This window comes from Halichoerus grypus, chromosome 8 (assembly GCF_964656455.1).
Source record: "Halichoerus grypus chromosome 8, mHalGry1.hap1.1, whole genome shotgun sequence".
Classification (NCBI taxonomy): Eukaryota; Metazoa; Chordata; class Mammalia; order Carnivora; family Phocidae; genus Halichoerus; species Halichoerus grypus.
In genome coordinates this window covers 19,791,271-19,813,932 of record NC_135719.1, presented here as the reverse complement: position 1 = coordinate 19,813,932, position 22,662 = coordinate 19,791,271, and the positions used below count along the sequence as shown (strand labels likewise).

Here is a 22,662-nt window from a genome sequence, read left to right as displayed (position 1 = left end):
TTGGTGAAAAATAAAATAAAAATTAAAGCAGTCCAACTCCTACAAACAGAAAGTGGACCCGTGGCTGCCACGGGCTGAGGAGTGAAAGGAATGGGTGGTTATTGCCTGGGTATAGAGTTTCAGATTTGCAAGATTAAAATTTCTAGCAATCTCTTGCTCAACTATGTGAATTTAGTTAATAATACAAAACTACCAAACTTAAAAAGAATTAAAAGGGTAGATTTCATGTCATGTGTTTTTTCCCACAATTGGAAAAAAAGAAAGAAAAGGAAATGTGAGTTTTGGGATTTGAGTGGGGGGGAATTAGACTTGAGCTCTGTCTCCGACCAATGACTTCACCTCTCTACATTTCGGTTGAAGGAGTTGATCTAAATAATTTTTAAAGGTTCTACCCAGGTCTAAAATCTAATTGCTTTATAATTATAAAGAGAATATCTTAGCCATTGACTCTAAGACAAAGACCTTTATAGTACAAAATGTTGACCTCCTTATCTTCCAAAAAATCCCTCCACTCCACCTTGTCAATCGTATCACAAAGACAATCAATTCACATTGGATGCTCAGTGGTCAGCATCTCACTAAAGTAATTCATGCTGAAAACAACATGATGATAACTTGAAAAAGGACAATGTTTACCTCAAGCCGAAGGAGGACCAAATTTTAAATATTCATATTATGCTCATTTTATTTTTGATCACTGATCTTTACTGGATGTGTATGAGAAAGATGAGAGCAAAGGTCATTAGAAGAAAGAAAACTATCTCTGAAATGACCCTGATATCAGGTGAAGATCATCTGAATGCAGGAAGTACTAGAGGGATGGAAAGGAAGGAGCAGAATTACGACAGGTTGAGGATGGAACTTGGTGGGTATTAGACAGCAAAGGATCAGAGGATTTTCTAAGGTTTCAGTCTGGAGGGATGGGGGTAACAATGAAACAAGCAATGTTTGTAGAAAGGAAGGTGCCTATGTCGAAACACACAGGAGAGAGATTGGGTCCTGGGATGAAGAGGCATCCTGGGGAGACTGCATGGGTACTTTTACATAGTGTTTGAAGAGAGACAAGAGCAGCAAGGCCTGGACCGATCCTTGGGGCACAGCGGCAGTTAAGCCAAAATCCTCACACTTGCAGCAGGTGTCTTCGGTGTTACAGAGTGTAATGAATAAGAAAGCTTATGAACGAGGAAGAAGAGGCCCTGGCAGGGGTGTAAACAAGGAGGAGGAAGTAACCAAGACAGAGAAATGAAGCCAAAGGGGCCAAGGGTGAGACAAAAGAGCGCCCTGCAGCAGAAGTCAGAGGAAGGGGCTGGTGGGGAGGTGTTGGTTAGTGTATCTTTGCTGCCAGAAAGGTATGGGAAGGAGGACATCCAAAGTGAGAAAATTCCTGAAAAGGCAGGAAGGGAAAGATTTCCAGGCTCAGACGAGAGAATCAAGTTTGGAAATCGAGGAGGGAACGGTGGAAGGATGAGTGTAGAAAGAAAGGTTATTTGTTGGAATGTATGGCCACAAGCCACAGCAAAAGAACTTTGCTAGCTCAAGTAGAAAGGAATTCATTTGGAAGGCTTTGGGGCAACTCCCAAAATGCATACGAAGACCAGATAACCAGACTGGGCAAGAGGGCTGAACCAAGGGAGACTGGGCCTAAAAAAGACAGGTGAGCTCAAAGCACAGCATGAGCTTGGGTTAGGCCCCATCACTGGTACTAGACACGTACCAAGGACACAGGTGTCATCTGGTCTCCTCTACTGTCACCTCAAAGCTCTGAAATCCCCAACTGTCCTCCCAAGATTCAAAAGCCCGGTGTCTTCTTAGCTAACCCTCCATTATCTGCCCACTCTCCCCCCGCCATGACTTCTAAGAGCACCTGACTATTCCGTTTTCTGAGACATACTTGATGTCCCACCAGATACCCAGGGCAGACATTCTTTCAAAAAATAAGGCTCTTACAAAAAGAAAATAAAACAAATGAACCAAAAGCCTCATACAGTCAAAAGTAGCCAAAACAAGAGACACTTGTCTACCACTTCCCACGTCGCCAATTCCCAGACCTGCATTTCAAAACCAAAAGCAAAACAACGTATATGATGCAAAAGTCTTCTGCCTCACATAAAAACAGTCTGCCTTTGTACCGCCGAAAACACTCTACTTCCCAGAGCAAGCCATTAAAATCTCTCCACTCTATCTAAGCTCCAGCCCCAAGACCCCCGACTGACACCCTTTCCTTTGGTTTGCATTCTCTAGCAAGCTTCTTCTGGTATTTTGCAAACCACAAAGCAGTGACAAAGTCAGACAACACTAATGCATGTGTAAACTTGGTGGAAAGAGATTGAAAAGGAAGTTAAAACACTGACATGATACAATAAGGAAGGAAACTCTCGGTAATGGCTTTAGTTCTCTTCTCTGTGGCAGGTCTCCGCTGTGGGTAACATCAACGGCTTCCCTACGCCAGAGCCCCCTCCATGTCTACTTTGCCTTCAGCCAGCACTTTTGCAGCTGGGGACACTTAATCCTCGGGGTGAGCCTGTGACCCTCAATGTCACACATGAAGATGTCGGTTCTGGGTCATCCCGCGTGTATAGGGTTACAACAGCCTTTCAGAACTGCCTTTCACTAACTTTTTCTTTCTTTTTAAAACATCCTTTGGTTTTATATCGGGCAAGAGCAAAAATAAGATTACTTGATAGTAAATCGCCCCTACCGTACAATTACAAAATGCTGCTCTTTACCACATTGTAAGATTTCAATACGCAGCCAGCATATTTCTGATTTTTTCATGGGGACTAATGTGATATAATAACAAAGATGGCTGTATCCCCACCAGGTAATTCAAATCCCCACTTAAATCCTCCACAAGGGGCCCCAACTTTTCTCTTGTCAAAATAAAGACTAAGACGCAAGATGGTTTAGGAACAAATGAAAACTCCATCGCCTTCAACCAAACTCTAGCTCTATCTGTGTAAATAGTAAGCAGTATTTCCCTCTGATTCAACCATCTTTCATTTAAAGAACTATTTCACACTTGAAATTCTTACACCATATGAAGTGTTATGGGATAAACTGCGTTCCTCCAAAATTGATGTTGATGTCCTAACCCCAGGTAACTCAAATGTGAATGTATTTGAAGATAGGGCCTTTTAAAGAGTGATTTAGCTAAAAGGAGACAATTAGGGTGAGCCTAATCCAATCTGACTGATGTCCCAATACGAAAAGGAAATTTGGACACACAAAGGGACACCAGGGACATATACACAGAGAAAGAAGGCCGCCATTTGTAAGCCAAGGAGCAAAGCCCCAGAAGAAACCAAAGCTACCTCTACCTTGATCTTGGATTTCCAGCCTCCAGAACTGTAGGAAAATACATTTCTGTTGTTTAGGCCCCAGTCTGTGGTACTTTGTTATGGCAGTCCTAGCAAACTCATACAGCAACCCTTTCAAAGAGACCAACTGAATTATTAGTAAAGAAAACAGTGTATGAATTGCCATCTACTTTCATCGGTGTTTTAAATAGTTTTCCCATGTCATGAGTGGATGGATTTTGTAATTCCCAGTAGGAAAACATACTTGAAAAGCCTAATGGCAAATCAGTTGTAAAATGTTTTTGCTGTGTCGGGGCAGGCAGTAAGGACTATCTTCCAAGTCCCCCGACTTACTTTATTAGAAGGCCAGATAGATGCTGGCTGCTTGCATGACTGTGTCCCTTGTTAAGTGATCTGTGTTGTTTTTCTTTCAGCAAAGGCTTTATTTGTTTAAAAGACATGAGTCTTGACTTCCAAATTCAAGTGACCATTTGCAGATAAGATTCGTAAGTGTCCTAGGTCCACTGCCCCCACCTCAGACTCTCAGACAGGGAGTGTTGTACAGGTGACTTATGAATGAAGTAATCCCAAAGGCAAATTAAGTCAGAAGTTCAGGAAAATAAAAAGGAGGAAGCCAAATAAGGACATGTCTTCAAGCAAAGTTTTACAGATAATCCCTTCAGGTTTATCCCACGATGAGGATCACTAGATCATGAGAGTGTAATTTGCACCTCAGCCCTGTCCTGACCCAAGGCAACAGCCATGGAACTTTCAAACTCCCAAATCCATCAGTCACTGGCTTAGGGGATAGGAAATTGCCAGACTCTATCAGGCCAATCCTTTGGGGGGAAAAAAAGAGCTTCAGATGCTGTCTATTGGGAGCAAAAGCGCCTCAAAATCCTGGGGCCCCAAAAATAAAATAAAAGGGACTTGAGGAGGTCTGGTGGGGATACCAGCATTATACATCACAGTAAACACTGAATCATTCTGTTTCTTCAACTCATCTGTAAGATTATGGGTCGTATTCTGGAAGGTCACCTACACTTTTGGAGTCTGCATTGCTTTAAGAACTTCAGCATCACTCAGATTTTTATTAGGCCCAGGTATTCCTATCATTTCTACCATGCCCCGCCTCCTATTCCAGGCATTCCTTCCTCAGGGAAATCAGCTGAAATGAGCTACCTGAGCTCTAGAGTCTCTGTGTTCCCTCTTCCTCTGCCCCGCCCCCCACCTTCTTCTCAAACCTTCTTCACCTGGCCCATCCTCTTTCTGAGGGTCTCTCTCTCTCTCTCTCTCATCACATCCTTCACTCCTACTCTCTGATGTTCTACATTTTTCTGGACTCTTGGTTGGATTTCTTTCAGCACTGTGCTGGCATCCTTATTGTAATCTGGTTGACAAACAAGAACAGTATCATGGGCTGATTTTCCCCAGGGTCTCAGAAGAATGTGTGCTTTCTCCTCCCACCTCGGGCTGGGTTGAATTAGGACTTACATTCCTGTCTCTGTCATGGCCTCCAGGGGGAGCATTCACGGTTTTGCAGTCTGAAAGGTCCCTTGATTTCTTGGCCTTTATATTGACTAATTAAGAATTTGGCTTAATAGGATACAGCAAAAGTAGGCATAAGAGAAATGTGAGTCATATGCTGATACAATTTCTCTGTGCCTGTGGGGCCTGCTCAGGCCTAATCTTTACATACTGCTTGGATACGGTGATGCTTTGCTGAATGGAATAGATACACAGGTCATAATGAGTAACTCAGGGCCTAGGGTCACCTGGTTTTCCATAACCAAGAGTTCAGTCTTTATCAAGGCCCGATATCAACCCCAAAGCTCTTTCTGTAGAAGAGAAGAAATTCCTGCTAAAAAGTAACTTGACTAAATCCTCAGTGGTCTGAGATTCTCCTCTTGGGGTTTATCATTGTCTCCTCCAGTATCTTGATATACTTCCAAAACTTTAAGTGCCATTTATTGGATCTGCTTAGACTGCAATCTGGACCATCTAGGGAAAATTGTTGTGGATCCCATTCCAATTGGGACACTGTATTAATTTTCTAGGGCTGTTCTGTTGTAACAAATTACCACTAACTCAGTGGCTTCGAACAGCAGGAATTTATTCTCGTACCGTTCTGGAGGCCAAAAGTTAAACATCAAAGAGTTGGAAGAGTTGGCAAGGTTGGTTTCTGCTAGAGGCTCTGACAAGAATCTGCTCCATGCTCCTCTCCTAGATGTTGGTGCCTGTGGCAATCTTTGGCGTTCTTGGCTTGTAGATGAATCACTCCAATCTCTGCCTCTGTCTTCCCATTGGCCTCCCCTCTGGGTCTGTTTGTATCTTTCCCTTTTCTTATAAAGATATTTATCATTGGATTTAGGGTACATGTTTCTATAAGGATGATCTAAATCTAGGATGGTTTCCTCTAAGATCCTTGACTGAATTATGTCTGCAAAGACTCCTTTTCCAAATAAATAACATTTACTGGTCTTGGGATTTAGGACGTGGACATATATTTCAACCCACCACAGAATTATTTCTGATTACTGAGTTATTAGCTTTAAATATCCATCCAAATAGAACATATATTCTTACTAGTACACAATACAAGGTGGAGGAAACAAAGGAAACCTGTCTTTTACTTTGGAAAAAAATACCCCAACATCTCTAAGACTATGAGGTAGTAGGGATTTCACAGAATTTATGTCCCTTTCCATGACATACATATGTTTTACTAAGGCCAAAGAATTTTCTTGTATTCATATTCTAGCAGCTCATGTCACCAGTATATTTGGCCCATGTTATATGTTATGAATGAGTGAGACAGTCATGCCTCTGTAGACTAAATTGTGGCATGGAGCCGAACAGCTGAAATAATTCTGAGGTAAGATGGTTATGACATGCTGTTAGATATCTACCTACATAAAATAAACTATCCCAGTGGATCAACAGGAGGACTTTTATTGCTTTGCTCCTCGAAAGAGATCACCTCCAAATAATAAATGCAATTGGAGTTGCCACCTGCTAAGCTTTAACAATTCATTTTCATTCTCCAAGACCAATCCAAGATCAGTTGACCTGGCCAAACCTGAGAGTTAAGTAAAAACAAAATAGAAATCACCATCCTCACATCTTGAGCCCTACTTAATGCCCATCACCCAATGTGATGAGCACTGGGTATTACACACAACCGATAAATTATTGAACACTATGTCTGAAACTAATGATGTACTATATATGTTGGCTAATTGAATTTAAATAAAAATTAAAAAAAAAAAAAACATCATCCTCATATTTTCCCAGAAAAAAAATTTTGGGGGGTAGCATTAAATTTAGACATTTCTCCATAGAAATTGTAATATCTTTGCATTATTAGTTTGATAGCTAAAGGGAGCTCCATAGGCTTCAACTTGGCTCTTCTTACCTTAATAGCTCTTGTATCAAAATCTGGAAGGCCAATTCTTCCAGGATAGAGGGTATACATAGCAACTACATGCTCACCAACCAGATAATTGATTTTGTATCAGATAAAAGGGTTTGTGATCTACTAAAACTATGAGAAGCATTTGTGAATTAAAACTCCATTTGTTTCTTGACCCTTGTAAGACTCTATTATGACCAGTACAAAGCAATGGTACACTGAGATCCCAAGAATTGATGTTACATATAGCGAGTGTCCAGTGACCCTCAGAAGATTTGAGTAGCTCATTCTCTTTAGGGGGAAAAACCAAAAAACCTGCTACATAGCTGAAGGGAAGTTAAATAAAAGATTTAATCTGTGTATTTCTGACTTTTTTTTTCAAAACCTCAAAGGTATTCAGTCTGAGAATCAGGCAGTGAGGTATGACATTTTGATTCAAATTCTATTTTCTCCCGACCAGGAGCTACTTTTCAATTATAAGAACCACGGGAAAGGGGATTTCCACTTTGGAGAAGATGGACTCTTCCCAATATTTTTCAATATGGACTCTTCTCAATATTTTTCTCTGTTCCTCTTACTAAGTACAACTAAAAATCCTGGATGTCTTCTCTATTTAAAGGGGAAACAGAAAAATCCACAAATATAGTTGGAGACTTCAACACCCCTGTCAACACTTGATGAAACAACTCAACAGAAAATCAGTCAGTATAGAGAATACAAGATACCCTCAACCAATAGGATCTAATTGACATTTATAGAATACTCCACCCAGCAACTGCAGAACACACATTTTTTTAATTGCCTGTGAGACACATACCAAGATAGACCATGTTCTGGGCCATAAAACAAACCTCAACAAGTTTAGAAGAACTGCAGTGATACAGAGTGTGCTGTCTGACCACAGCAGCATTAAACTAGAAATCACTCATGGAAAGAAAACAGGAAAGTCTTCCAACACTTAGAAACTAAAAACACACTTCTAGATAATACATGGATCAAAGAGGATGTCTCAAGGGGAAAAAAAAACAAAACATTAACCTGTATGAAATTATGTAAACCCCTCATTCCTTCTTTTAAGCTCTCTGGGGTATGAGGGCAGCTGTCTCATTCTATCTTTCTGGAAGATTCCGTGCCCAATGAGCCTTCTAATGGTAGAGACACCATGGCCCCAATACTGACTCTCAGTGGGCACTTTTTTCCATATTACCACATGCAATAATTACATCAGTTATTTAAATATTTAAATGTGGCTTTCAGAATCCTGTTTCTTAAGAGAAAAGAAATTTTATTATCTTCAGCCACACCTCAGCCAGATAGACAACCCCAGATAGCCACTGCTATTCTATCCCCTTAGATTATACTGCCTTCAAGACACTCCTGGATCCCACACTGTAGATCACTGGGTGTAAGGACGCTTGGTTTCATACAGTGGAGTCCAACTCTGCCTATGGAGACTTGGTAACTTCCAGAACTGATGGGAAGCTGGGTAACCAGGCTTTGAAACTCAGCTAGGACGAGGAGAGACCAGACAACAATAAGTATAAGCATCTCCTTCCACATAACTATCCTTTTAGGACATCTCCGCCAGCAACACTATCACTAGACCTCAACATCATCATTGCAGGACTCTGGATGCTGCCATAGCACCCCCCCACCCCCGAATAATGTTCCAACTCTCTCTACAGGACACGACCACTCATTTAGGAATAAACGTCCCAGACAAGAACATCCGTCTGGCCCCCATGCCACCAAGTCAGGATTCACAACTGCATTTACTTGCTTTCACCCTAATAATTATGCTGTCTTGTTTCCCAAGGACAGCCTTTAAGATCTAGGTAAATTAGAAATGTGGAGGTAAATGATGGGTGGATAGAGGAGATGAAATTGATGGGCTAAAGAAGGTGGATTAAAAATAATCTATTATTAAATTCTTTATTTGCCTCTACCCATTGATTGGCAGAAGGGATGGAATGCCCAGGCCAAATTTTATGGTGAAATTTACTGTATTACCTTACTGAAAAGACCAGGAGTAGATCTGACTTTAATTGATAATTAATCCAGAGTTCAACGGTCCAGACCTTGGTTTTTGTCTGCTTCTCAGAATCCATCCCCTCACCTACGCCTCAGACTCAGTCTTCTACTCCACATGGTGACAAGAAACCTGCTGCTTCCCTGGGGTCCTGGTCCTCTCAGCTTTAAGCCAAGTGATAAGAGGAAGAAGGGTCTCAAGGGTCTCTTTCATTTGAGTTCAGCAAACCCTCAGTGTTTCTCACTATGTTAGCCCCGGACACATTCCCTAAACCCTAACCTGTCACCACAGTCAATATGATGTTCTGCATTGATTGGCCAGGCTGGACCAATTCCTAACTTTTGGAGGGGTCTAGAGCAAGATTATAAGTAGAGGCCCCTATAATATATGTCAAATTATTTTAAAATTATAAATCAAGTGACATGTTAAATAAAATATATTCTACCCTCTTAACAATATACTTTAACAATAACCTGGGAGGAAGGTCTGCATTTAGAATTCTCAGACTCCTTAGAGGCCTGCTCTGGAATATGGGCATCATGGAAAAGGGTAGCCCAAAGCCTGATGAATTCTCTTTCCTTTCTTGCCTCTGGCCTACGGACTGATGAATTATCTTTCTTTTCTTGGCTCTAGCCTGTAGCCATATGTACACATGTGGTCACTCTGGCATGCACATCCATACTTGGTCCACAATGCCACAAACAGCTAGCTATTAACCACCCAGGTGAGCACATACCAGCTGCCTTGTCTGCTCTCAGGAGAGGGAAGAGGCCACCATGTGACTTGGAAGCAGGTAGAGATGTTTAGGCAGGTCATTTGGGATCCTGGATACTTAGATCTAGAACATGGACAAAAACGGGAAGTGGGGGGTCCTGTTGGGCATATCAGCTGGGCTCAGTGTATTCTCCACAGTGCAGATGAATATGATGCAGGAAGGCTGAAGCAGGACCCAAGATAGGGTCCTACTTGCACAGATCTGGGGGCAGTGCTGAGTAGAGGGTCAGCTTCTTGTCCTTCCTTATAGCCAGGAGTGAAATCAATACCACAGGAAGCACAGGGCCATTGAATGAAGATCTAGGAGTGGTCGTCCAGAAAGAAATTAGAGATCGCCCTCAGACTTTGGATAAATGGATATCGGGTGGCCAGGAAATAGCAAACGCCAACTGCACGCATGACTTTAAATATGCTTTAAAATTGGACAGGTGTTTTTGGCTCCCACTTTGTCGCTCTTCTGGGTCCACTGTGGGTCAGTTTGGTTTCCTTCCAATTTAAATTTCACTGCTTGCCTCCATTAGCCCCGTGCCTTTCTCTGCTGCGCTAGTGATCCCGGGCTCTGACCCAGGCAGAGATTCCACTGGACTCTCTCATGGAACATCACCCCAGCCACAGCCCATTACCTCTCATCCGAACGATCGTAACTGCCTCCTTATGGGTCCGGTTCTCTGAATCCTGTTTCTTCCCTCACCCGTACACCCGACACTCTACCCCTCACTGCTGCTGCCTTCTATCAACAGACATTTTCCGTTCTGTAGTCAGAGCAAGAATCTTTTAAAAATAATTTTTAAAAACCTAAATGTTGCACCTGCTATGAAGACCCCTAGCCCTCAGGACAGCGCTGCCCCTCAGTGTGTTTGGCAAAGCCTGCATGGTCTGGTCCAGGTTAACCCCTCCTCAAACACCTCTCTCCGCTCTGCCCCACGGGCCCTCCCTCCCCAGTTGTGGGGGATTTCTTTCACTTCTTTGGATCTCTCTCTCTCTCTGTCTGTCTCTCTCCCTCCTTGTCTTGACTCTCTTATCTCCATAGTTTCACAAAGTATTTTCCCTCTCCCAAATCCATTTACATCTCATTCCTTTTACTTTAATTAAATAAATACTCATCATCCTTTAGCTTTTAACATAAAAGTAATAACCTCTGGGATACCATCCCTCACTCACCAATACAGGGTGTGTTCCCCAAATGCAGAACCCCACAGAGGATGCAGCCTCATGGCAAGTCAGATCATGTGTATAATGACACATTCCTAAATTAGGCAAATTCATGAGGAATGTCATCTTCAGTTCTCAACAGAACTCTATGGGGTGCTTGCTTTTATTCCTGCTTGGAAGATGGGGACTCTGAAGCCTAAGGACTCAGGGACTTCTCCAAGGCCAAGACTACATAGGTAGCAATGGGAGGTGCCAATTTTCTCTCCAAATACCATGAACATCAGCCTATTATTTGCATCCCTGGTGTGTCCCAGCCTTCCCGACAGTAGAGAGATCATGGTTTCCGTAATTCCTAACACATCCTCCTTAAAAGCCCAGGCTGGAGCTGGCTGAAGCTGCCAAGAAAACAGCCAATTAGTGCTCTGTTTGGGGTTCCTTTTCCTCTGTATTACTGCACTCCTTGAAGACTCCTTCCTTTGTTTATCCACTGAAGTTCAGCAGACCCCCTGGGGCTTGCTCTAACATGGAATCATAATAATTAGTCCAAAATGACAATTCTATTATAATTTCACTTTTATCTCCGGAGATGCCCAGACACCTTGCCAACACTCAGTCTGTACTTTTGTCTGAAGATGGGACCAACAGTGGGAGGAAGTGGGAAGTCCCTTTATGGAAGCAAATGTTGTAAAAGAAAATTGGTATCTGGTTCTTGCCCCTTGTGCATGCATAATATGTGGGGGTTAACTGAATGCACTTGTAATTTATAACTCTATGCTGACAGATATAAGCTTGGCAAAGGCAATTTTAGGACGGGGAGAGGGATATTTGTTGTATCTGGAGTGCTCTAGGTCTCAGAATTTGATTGTAAGTCAACTTATTCATGGCAATCAACTTGGAATGAAGGGTTTCATGGGATGTAGGACTTCCGGTGATAAAGCTGGGACAGTCCAGAGCAAAATAAGATGTGCTGGTTGCTTTACCTAACACAGATACCAGCTACGTACCAAGGTTTGGCAAATGACCTGCCACCTATGAAGTTTTATTGGGATACAGCCATGCCCATCTAATTATGAATGGTCTATGGGTGATGTCCCACTAGGCTAGCAGAGCCCAATCACTGTTTAGAGGGAGACCATATGGGCCATAGCGCTGAGCATACTTGGACCTAGCACTGCACAGAAAATTTTGTCACATCCTGATCTATATTTCACTTAGAAAAGATCTTGAAGGGGCGCCTGGGTGGCTCAGTCGTTAAGCGTCTGCCTTCGGCTCAGGTCACAATCCCAGGGTGCTGGGATCGAGTCCCACATCGGGCTCCCTCTCTGCGGGAGGCCTGCTTCTCCCTCTGCCGCTCCCTGCCACTCTGCTTGCTTGTGATTCCTCTCTCTCTCTCTCTGTGTCAAATAAATAAATAAAATCTTAAAAAAAAAAAAAAAAAAAGAAAAGATCTTGAAGACGATGTATGCAAAGATGTCTAAAGATTTTGGGGCACCTGGGTGGTTCAGTCAGTTAAGGGTCTTACTCTTGATTTCGGCTCAGGTCATGATCTTAGGGTGGTGAGATCAAGCCCCGGGTCAGACTCCACAGTCAATGGGGAGTCTGCTTCTCTCCTTCTCCCTCTCTCTCTGCCCCTTCCCCCACTTGTGTGCTCTCTCTCTCTCAGATAAATCAATCACTCAATCAATCACTCAATCAATCAATCTTAAAAAAAAAAAAAGATGTCTAAAGTATTCATCAGAGATAACCAAACCCACATTCTTTAACTTTATGATCAACCACCATAAAATGGCTTTATATAGTGAAGTTCTGATACAGACATCCAATTACTCCTTAATAAGAGGGAATGCTAACCTTTCACCAGAAAGAACAAGAGAACAGTTGCTATTTTATCTAAAATGTTCTTTTCTGTCTAGGTTCTCTTTGTCCTGGGATTTAGCTTCCTGCTGTTCAGGATAGTTTGTAGATCTATAGAATCTCTCAATGCTCAAAGTTGGGGTTTTTTTCCGTAATTTTATTAAGTTTTTAAATTTTAATTCCAGTAAAATCATCATACAGTGTTTATTAGTTTCAGGTGTACAATATAATGCTTCAAATATTCAATACATTACTCAGTGCTCAACATGATAAGTGCACTCCTTAATCCCCATCACCTGTATCTCCCAAGCCCCACCCACCTCCCCTCTGGTAACCATCAGTTTGTTCTCTATAGTTAAGAGTCTGTTTCTTGGTTTGTCTCTCTCTCTCTCTCTCTCTTTTTTTCTTTGTTCATTTTTTTTTCTTAAATTCCACGTATGAGTGAAATCATATGGTATTTGTCTTTATTTCACTTAGCATAATACTCTTTAGCTTCATCCGTGTCATTGCAAATGGCAAGAATTCATTTTTTTAAAGATTTTATTTATTTATTTATTTGTCAGTGAGAGAGAGCACAAGTGGGGGGAGTGGCAGGCAGAGGGAGAAGCAGGCTCCCCACTGAGCAAGGAGCCCAGTGGGGGACTCAATCACAGGACCCAGGGATCATGACCTGAGCCAGAGGCAGATGCTTAATCGACTGAGCCACCCAGGCATCCCAAGATTTCAATCTTTTTATGGCTGAATAATTTTCCATTGTATATGTATACCACATCTGCTTTATCCATTCATCTATTGATAAGCAATTGGGCTATTGTAGATAATGCTGCAATAAACACAGGGGTGCATCTATCCTTTCGAATTAGTGTTTTTGTATTTTGGGGGTAAATAACCAGTAGTGTCATCACTGGATCATAGGATAGTTAGAGTTTTAAATTTTTGAGTAAATTTCATACTGCTTTTTACAGTGGCTACACCAGTTTTCATTCCCACCAAAGGAGCACGAGAGTTCCTTTTTCTCTACATCCTTGTCAACATTTGTTGTTTCTTGTGTTTTTGATTTCTCAATGCTCAAAATTTTAGGATTTTTTTTGAAGTAGTCTCCACGCCCAGCCTGGAGCTCAATGTGGGGCTCCAACTCATGAGATCAAGACCTGAGCTGAGATCAAATCAGATGCTTAAACAACTGAGCAACCCAGGTGCCCCAAAGTTCTAAATATCAAGTTTTTAATGTATAAATTTCCATAGATGATTGTCTCCCAAAGCTATTCCTGCTATGACGTTGACTGCTTGCTTTGTATATAAAAATGGACTCTAGAATTGGACTCTGGTTCAAAATATAGCTTAGCCACTCACTGGTGAGTGGTCTTGAGTAGGTTCAACTCCTTGGGACCTCAATTTTCTCATCTGCTTAGTACAAATACTATTATGGTATGTTCAAAGAATTAATGTAGCCAGAGTACTAAGCACCAAAGTATACACTCTAAGCATTCAATACATTTAACCTACTGTTTATTAATATCACCATTATTAACAACTCCTTAAATCATTACTTGGTCTATTATTCTGAAGTTATAAACTTTTACTTCCTTCTTGGTGCCTGTATTAGTCAAGGTTCTCCAGAGAAACAGAACCAATAGGAGATGATAGATAGATAGATAGATAGATAGATAGATAGATAGATAATGATTTATTATAAGGAATTGGCTCATGGAATAGTTCAAATGCCTGAGTGTTGGTGGTATAGATTCTGGGTCAGGTGTGAAGGTCTGAGAACCAGGAGCACTGAGGGCAGGAAGATATCTCAGCTTCAACTGTCAGGCAGAGAGAGATTCAGACATTTAAGAGTTTGGGTTGAATGATGCCTACCCACACTGCACAGGGCCATTTGCTTTAGTCAGTTCACCTTTTCAAATGTTAATCTCTTCTGGAAACATCTTCACAGGCACACCCAGAAATAATGTTGAATCAAACATCAAACACACCCAGAAATAATGTTTAATCCTGTGGCCCGTCAAGGTCACTCATAAACTTAACCATCATAGCGTCCAAACTAGAACACATCCCCTTCTGGACAAACAACTGAACACAGTGGTAATACCTTCTCGCACAGATCTTCCCGAGTAGCACTTGCTCAGAGACATTTGTGTTGAACGTATCGGGACCCACTCTGTGGACTGCACGTACACATGGGCCCCTTGAGGCATCCCATTTCCTTCATCTCTACAGCTCAGTGAGAAGCAGAGCTGTCCCTTCTCCTGACCTCAACTGAGCACGTCCATGTCACACAGTTAGGGAGCAGTGATCTAGATCCCAAGGCCTCTCCTTTTCCTCCAAGTCCAGCGCTTTCTTAGCTGTATTTATTGTCTCCTGTGTCTTTTGAGATAATCCCTAGCGCCACCGTTAAACAAAAAGCAGTAGGCAGTCTTAAACATTGAAATGTTGCTCAAAACCTCCTTAGTAGGGACAAAATAATCTATTCCTGAAGGAAGAAAGTTGAAATTCAATGTATTCAGGTTGAACTTGCTGCATCCTAGAACATTAAGCCTGGATGGTTCAGGCGATTAAGCATCCGACTCTTGATTTTCAGGTCATGATCTCAGGGTTGTGAGATTGAGCCCCTGTATGGGGGATCTTCGCTCGGCGTGGAGTCGCCTTGTCCCTCTACCTGTGCCCCTCCCCCCACTTGTGTGCTGGCTCTCTCTCTCTCTCTCAAAAAAATAAATAAATAAAATCTTAAAAAAAAAAAAAAAGAACATTAAGTCTCTGGCATTGTTCTCTCAGACCTTCTGAAACCTCACAGAGATTAGAGGACATTTTGAGATTAAGCATACGGGTCAGAGAATGAGGATAGGAAGGCCTCTTGAAACTCCACTACAGATATTGACTTTAAGCATAATAGTCCTTTAAGGAGAATGTTTAACTGACAACATAGTCTTTTTTTTTTTTTCCTTCTTCAGATACCTCTTGTGAAACCTATTTTGACCCAGAATGTTTATTTTGGATGATCAGTGAATTTTTACATTGAAGGGGACTTCAGGGGTGATGCTGAACAACGCCATTTTGTGGCCAGCAACAACTGAGGCTCAGAAAAGCTGAGTGACATGCCCAACGTCACACCCCAAGAAAGGAGAAGCACCACTGATAGGACCTAGATCTCTTGATTCTTAGTTAAGGGTCTCTTCAGCTGTGAGCCTTTCCCTGTAGGTCCCTTGTTACATTTTTCTACCAGCTACAAATGTCCTCCCAAGTGTAGCTTTCTCGGAGAGCCATGAGCCTGGAGCGTTAAGGATTTGCCATGTGGAAGTCAGCCAAATCTTAAACCTTTCTCTCTGGCCTGCCTGGTCTTAGCCTTGTTTGTGACCTGGGTTCTAGCTTCCATTCGGACTCCCTATTTTTCCTCCTCTGCTCTGTGCTTTTTTTTTTTTTTTTTTTGGATTTTAGTAGGATTGATAAAGTTTGCTTTTGTCTGCACTCAGGATATTACTTAATAAAATACAAGGTCACGTGTGTGAATGGGAGTCAACATATGATAGTGATTACATGGTAAAGGAACAAAAGCCCAGCGAGGGAACACAAAAGCACATTTTCTGCTGCCAACTAGCAGCACTCACTGAGGGAAGCAAATAGTCTGCCTGTAATTCTGTCAACAAGCCTGAGGCACAGACTCTTGAAAATCCCAGAAGTGAATCTGTGACTGAGGGGAAAGCCCTAATGAAAGAAAATAGAGAAATGAGCTCTGTGCTGAGCAGAGTCACTCCCTGTGGCATTGTGATTGGGGCGCAGGCATCCACCAACATACACTTGGGCTGAAGTCCCTGTCTCCCACCCTTGTGAACTTTACGTTGTTGGTCACATGGCGCAACCTCTTTGAGACATAGTTTATTTTCAACAACAACGAAAAGGGGAATACTAATAATACGTACTTTGCTGAGTTATTGTAAAGGTTGTAAATAGTGTCTGATGCTGGGCATGAGAACTCAAGACATGTTAGCTATTATTATTATTACTATTATTATTATTATTATTATTACTATTATTATTCCTAGCACCTTCCATCATTATCATCTTAGTCTAAGGCATCATGATTGATCCTACCTGCCAAAGATCAGTAGTTCATAAGAACTTCCCAACGAGTTATACATGCAAACTATTTATATTTTACCATATGTGTGTTTGTGGATACAGTTACACAATCTTTTATCCAAAATCACAGGTCATACACACTTTAGAGAAAAAAAAAAAAGAAATCAGAGCTTTGGAAATATTAGATAAGTTATACAGGGCACATAGCATATGCTATGTAACAATCCCAGTGAATTCTGGAGTAGTGCCCTACAATCAGTCACATTCACTTCATTGTCAGGGGTTCCCAAGACCGTCCCCAGACCTGGTGATTTGCTAGAAGGACTCGCAGAAGTCAGCAAATAGTCATGCTCATAGCTATGATTTATTATAACAAAAAGACACAAAGCAGAATCAGCAAAGATAAAAAGCTCAAGGGACAAAGTCCAGAGGAAACCAGGCATAAGCTTCCAGAGCCTTCTCCCAGCGGGGTCACACAGGATGCACTTGATCTCTCCAGCTACATATTGTGACAACACATGTGACATGGCGTCTACCACGGACGCTCATTGGAGATTCAGCGCCCAGGGTTTTTATTGGGGACTCGACACATAAACACCCTCCACCTTGCACAGACCAAAATTCAAGACTCCCAGAAGGAGAAACAGGTTTGCAGCATAAGCCACATTGTTTCTATGAACAGCTTAGCATAGTAAGCCACTCTTATGAGTCAGGGATGGTGGCAACCCTCCCAAAATGCGATTTCCAGATGCCAGTCAGGAGCCAATCATGCAGAGGCCTTTTTAAGGGGGAGCAGTCTCAGGCCTGCTGCGCTCACTCTTTCCACGCAGCTTTCTGTAGCAAAATCTGTGAATAATTACACGAAGAGTCATGAAGACTCCAAGCAGCCTCATGCCACTTTGGGTCAGGCTTTGCCACCAAATCAATTCAGATTAGGTCAGGTATTGCTGTAAAACATGTCATGAAAGCCTCTGGTTTTCAGAACTTCTTGGGTTTTGGAATTGCCATGAAGAGATTAAAGCTGTTTTGTTCTCTCTCTCTCTCTTTCTGCTTTTTCTTTCTTCCTTCCATTTTTCCTTTATTCCCTTCTCTTCTCCCTTTCTTTCTCTCTCTCTCTTTCTTTCTTTCTTCTTAACTTTACCTTTGCTCAATCTAATTATTAAGGAAAATGTAGACAGTTGCACAAAAATCAGGAGGTGAGAAATGCAAGCGTTTCATACCATTACAGGCTTTATAGCATACATGGTGGTATGATGTCCCTTGAAGGGAGATTGTGATAAATGTAGGGCAAACCCTAAAGCAATGACTAAAATAACCAAACAAGTGGTTCAGCTAATGAGCCAAAAAGGAGATAAAATGGAATCCCAAAATTATATTTAATTAATTCCAAACAAGATAGAACAACAGAGAAAGGGAACAAAAAACAAATGAGACAAATAGGGAACAAACAACAAGAAAACAGAGTTAAACCTAATGATATCAATGATTACATTACAAGTAAAGAGCCCAAACATTCCAATTAAGAAGCAAAATGTCAGATTGGATAAAAAAGCAATACCCACATTTGTGTTGCCTAGCAGAAATGATCTCTATAACAATGCAAATAGATTAAAAATAAGGATGAAAAAATATGCTATGTTAACACTAAAACACAAAACAAAACAAAAAAACAGAAAAACCAAGCAGAGTGGGTATATCAGTATCCCACAAAGTAAATTTCCAAGAATATTAGAAGAGATAAATAAGGTAATTTTATGGTGGTAAAAATGTCCTTTAAGAAGACAAAACAACCAGGGGCGCCTGAGTGGCTCAGTCGTTAAGCGTCTGCCTTCGGCTCAGGTCATGATCCCAGGGTCCTGGGATCGAGCCCCGCATCGAGCCCCGCATCGGGCTCCCTGCTCGGCGGGAAGCCTGATTCTCCCTCTCCCTCTCCCCCTCCTTGTGTTCCCTCCCTCCCTGTCTCTCTCTCTGTCAAATAAATAAAATCTTTAAAAAAAAAAATAAATAAACTGCTTGTTTCTCCTTTTGCTCATGCTGGTTCAATCCCACCCAGCAATCATCTATTTCGCTTGTGAGTTCAGAAGGTCTCTGAAGGACGAGGCATGTGTGGGTCACACCACCGCATTGGGGATGCCCATGTTCCTACATCCACGTGGATCATAGAAAAACGGGCTCATGGCACTATGTTCTTTAGGATCACTAAGCGCAGCCTACACACAGCAGACCGATACGGGTGAACAGCCAAATCTTATGGGATCTGAAACAAAAACAAAAACCAAAAAGCAAAACAAAAAAAATCTTCTGGGATCTGGATGAAGGAGACAAAAATTTACTTGTGAGATAAAAATTATCAAAATCTTTTGATTTTTGAATTTTGGGGGGGGGTTGCCATCAGCCCGGAAACTGTTTTTTCCATGACTTGGTGCAGCACAGAGTGGCACAGAAAGAGATCCAAGGCCAGGAGAACACAAAGCAAAAAGATGCTTTTCCAGAGTGACAAGTACCTGCATCACACATCCTGCAAGTTTTACTCTAGAAGACAAGCTCCTGCAGGAGGGGCAGCTCAGCGCAGACAGCGAGAGCTGTGGAAATGGAGTGCAGCGATCTCTGTACCAATATATACAACTTCTGTTGCATTTGTAGAGACCCCTCTCTTTCTGCCACAGGTTAGTGTCAACGGTCCCGATTAAGTGCAGGAGCACTCCAAAGACGGCAGCATGGGACGTGGAATATGTGGGGCCCAAGTTAGGAATCATCAGAGCAAAACAGTGAAAGAAGGAGAGCGACAGATTCCAAGCTGAGATACCCTCCTTCCCACAGAGGTATCGTGGCAACTTCTCAGTGAAGGAGGTACATGGCTCTGGGACCCTACTGTCCGGTCCATAGAATTGGTGCCTGGATGCTGCTGCTGTAAATTAATAGTTTGTTCAACCATTCTGTCCTTACCACATCCTGATTTACTCTTTTTTTAAAAAAAAGATTTATTTATTTGCGAGAGAGAGAGCACGCGCACAAACAGGGGGGCGGGGCAGAGGGAGAAGGAGAAGTAGGCTCCCCACTGAGCAGGGCGCCCCACGCGGGGGGCTCGATCCCAGGACCCTGGGATCATGACCTGAGCCGAAGGCAGATGCTTAACCGTCTGAGCCACCCAGGCGCCCCTTAAATATGTGTTCATTTTTTTTTTTTAAGATTTTATTTTGAAGTGATCTCTACACCCAGTGTGGGGCTCGAACTCACAACCCTGAGATCAAGAGTCGCGCGCTCTACCGAAGTAATTTAATAAGCATGTAATTGGAACTTCAGCAGAAATTAAGAATAGAGTCAACATCACACTCTAAAAATATAGACCAGGCAGCAGGCGATATCGTAGCGAGAACAAAATGGAAAAAAAAAAAAAAAAGATTCAGTAGTGGCGCGGCCAGGATGAATTGCACAAGATTTATCACTAATGGAATTGTGGGAATGCCTGCCCAATATTGCCAGGCCTCCTAATTGTCCAAGAGCTGCCAGTAACCCAGATTTTGACTTGAATTCAGTAGATTTTTGACATGTTGACGTGAGTGTAATGAGGCCAACATTTTTTTGGCCAAATTAACATGTATGTGTACAGGTGAATCCAAAGACCCATAGTTTGTGGGACCTGCTGTGTGTGGAGCTGACTTATCATTATATTCTAGATGCTGGTGCCTGAGCCAGCAAAGGCTGCTTACCGAGTCTATGGGTGAGAAATACTTTACCGTTTCTGCAAGTCTGTTTTTCCATCTGTTTTCCGTCTTTTGTTCACCCGTATCGGTCTGCTGTGTGTAGGCTGCGCTTAGTGATCCTAAAGAACATAGTGCCATGAGCCCGTTTTTCTATGATCCACGTGGATGTAGGAACATGGGCATCCCCAATGCGGTGGTGTGACCCACACATGCCTCGTCCTTCAGAGACCTTCTGAACTCACAAGCGAAATAGATGATTGCTGGGTGGGATTGAACCAGCATGAGCAAAAGGAGAAACAAGCAGTTTATTTATTTTTTTTTTTAAAGATTTTATTTATTTGACAGAGAGAGAGACAGCGAGGGAGGGAACACAAGGAGGGGGAGAGGGAGAGGGAGAATCAGGCTTCCCGCCGAGCAGGGAGCCCGATGCGGGGCTCGATCCCAGGACCCTGGGATCATGACCTGAGCCGAAGGCAGACGCTTAACGACTGAGCCACTCAGGCGCCCCTGGTTGTTTTGTCTTCTTAAAGGACATTTTTACCACCATAAAATTACCTTATTTATCTCTTCTAATATTCTTGGAAATTTACTTTGTGGGATACTGATATACCCACTCTGCTTGGTTTTTCTGTTTTTTTGTTTTGTTTTGTGTTTTAGTGTTAACATAGCATATTTTTTCATCCTTATTTTTAATCTATTTGCATTGTTGTAGAGATCATTTCTGCTAGGCAACACAAATGTGGGTATTGCTTTTTTATCCAATCTGACATTTTGCTTCTTAATTGGAATGTTTGGGCTCTTTACTTTTAATGTAATCAATGATATCATTAGGTTTAACTCTGTTTGCTTGTTGTTTGTTCCCTATTTGTCTCATTTGTTTTTTGTTCCCTTTTTCTGTTGTTCTAACTTGTTTGGAATTAATTAAATATAATTTTGGGATTCCATTTTATCTCCTTTTTGGCTCATTAGCTGAACCACTTGTTTGGTTATTTTAGTCATTGCTTTAGGGTTTGCCCTACATTTATCAAAATCTCCCTTCAAGGGACATCATACCACCATGTAGGGTATAAAGCCTGTAATGGTATGAAACACTTGCATTTCTCACTTCCTGACTTTTGTGCAACTGTATACATTTTCCTTAATAATTAGATTGAGCAAAGGTAAAGTTAAGAAGAAAGAAAGAGAGAGAGAGAGAGAAAGGGAGAAGAGAAGGGAATAAAGGAAAAACGGAAGGAAGAAAGAAAAAGCAGAAAGAGAGAGAGAGAGAGAGAACAAAACAGCTTTAATCTCTTCATGGCAATTCCAAAACCCAAGAAGTTCTGAAAACCACAGGCTTTCATGACATGTTTTACAGCAATACCTGACCTAATCTGAATTGATTTGGTGGCAAAGCCTGACCCAAAGTGGCATGAGGCTGCTTGGAGTCTTCATGACTCTTCGTGTAATTATTCACAGATTTTGCTAGAGAAAGCTGCGTGGAAAGAGTGAGCGCAGCAGGCCTGAGACTGCTCCCCCTTAAAAAGGCCTCTGCATGATTGGCTCCTGACTGGCATCTGGAAACTTGCATTTTGGGAGGGTTGCCACCATCCCTGACTCATAAGAGCGGCTTACTATGCTAAGCTGTTCATAGAAACAATGTGGCTTATGCTGAAAACCTATTTCTCCTTATGGGAGTCTTGAATTTTGGTCTGTGCAAGGTGGAGGGTGTTTATGTGTCGAGTCCCCAATAAAAACCCTGGGCGCTGAATGTCCAATGAGCTTCCGTGGTAGACGCCATTTCACATGTGTTGTCACATATGTAGCTGGAGAGATCAAGTGCATCCTGTGTGACCCCCCTGGGAGAAGGCTCTGGAAGCTTATGCCTGGTTTCCTCTGGACTTTGTCCCTTGAGCTTTTTATCTTTGCTGATTCTGCTTTGTGTCCTTTTGTTATAATAAATCATAGCTATGAGCATGACTATTTGCTGACTTCTGCGAGTCCTTCTAGCAAATCACCAGGTCTGGGGATGGTCTTGGGAACCCCTGACAATGAAGTGAATGTGACTGATTGTAGGGCACTACTCCAGAATTCACTGGGATTGTTACATAGCATATGCTATGTGCCCTGTATAACTTATCTAATATTTCCAAAGTTCTGATTTCTTTTTTTTTTCTCTAAAGTGTGTATGACCTGTGATTTTGGATAAAAGATTGTGTAACTGTATCCACAAACACACATATGTTAAATATAAATAGTTTGTATGTATAACTTGTCGGGAAGTTCTTATGAACTACTCATCTTTGCCAGGTAGGATCAATCATGATGCCTTAGACTAAGATGATAATGATGGAAGGTGCTAGTAATAATAATAATAATAAT

General features: G+C 42.0%; 1 long non-coding RNA gene across 1 annotated transcript in view; it reads right to left on the bottom strand.

Annotated features, from left to right (window-relative positions):
• The window catches only part of LOC118549877 (uncharacterized), a 30,993-nt gene extending 10,633 nt beyond the window's left edge, over positions 1-20,360 (bottom strand). The window contains exon 1 of the long non-coding RNA XR_013450296.1: positions 20,338-20,360. This is a non-coding gene — a long non-coding RNA (uncharacterized LOC118549877). The remainder of the gene's footprint in view (positions 1-20,337) is intronic.
• Between the last annotated feature and the right edge of the window lie 2,302 nt (positions 20,361-22,662).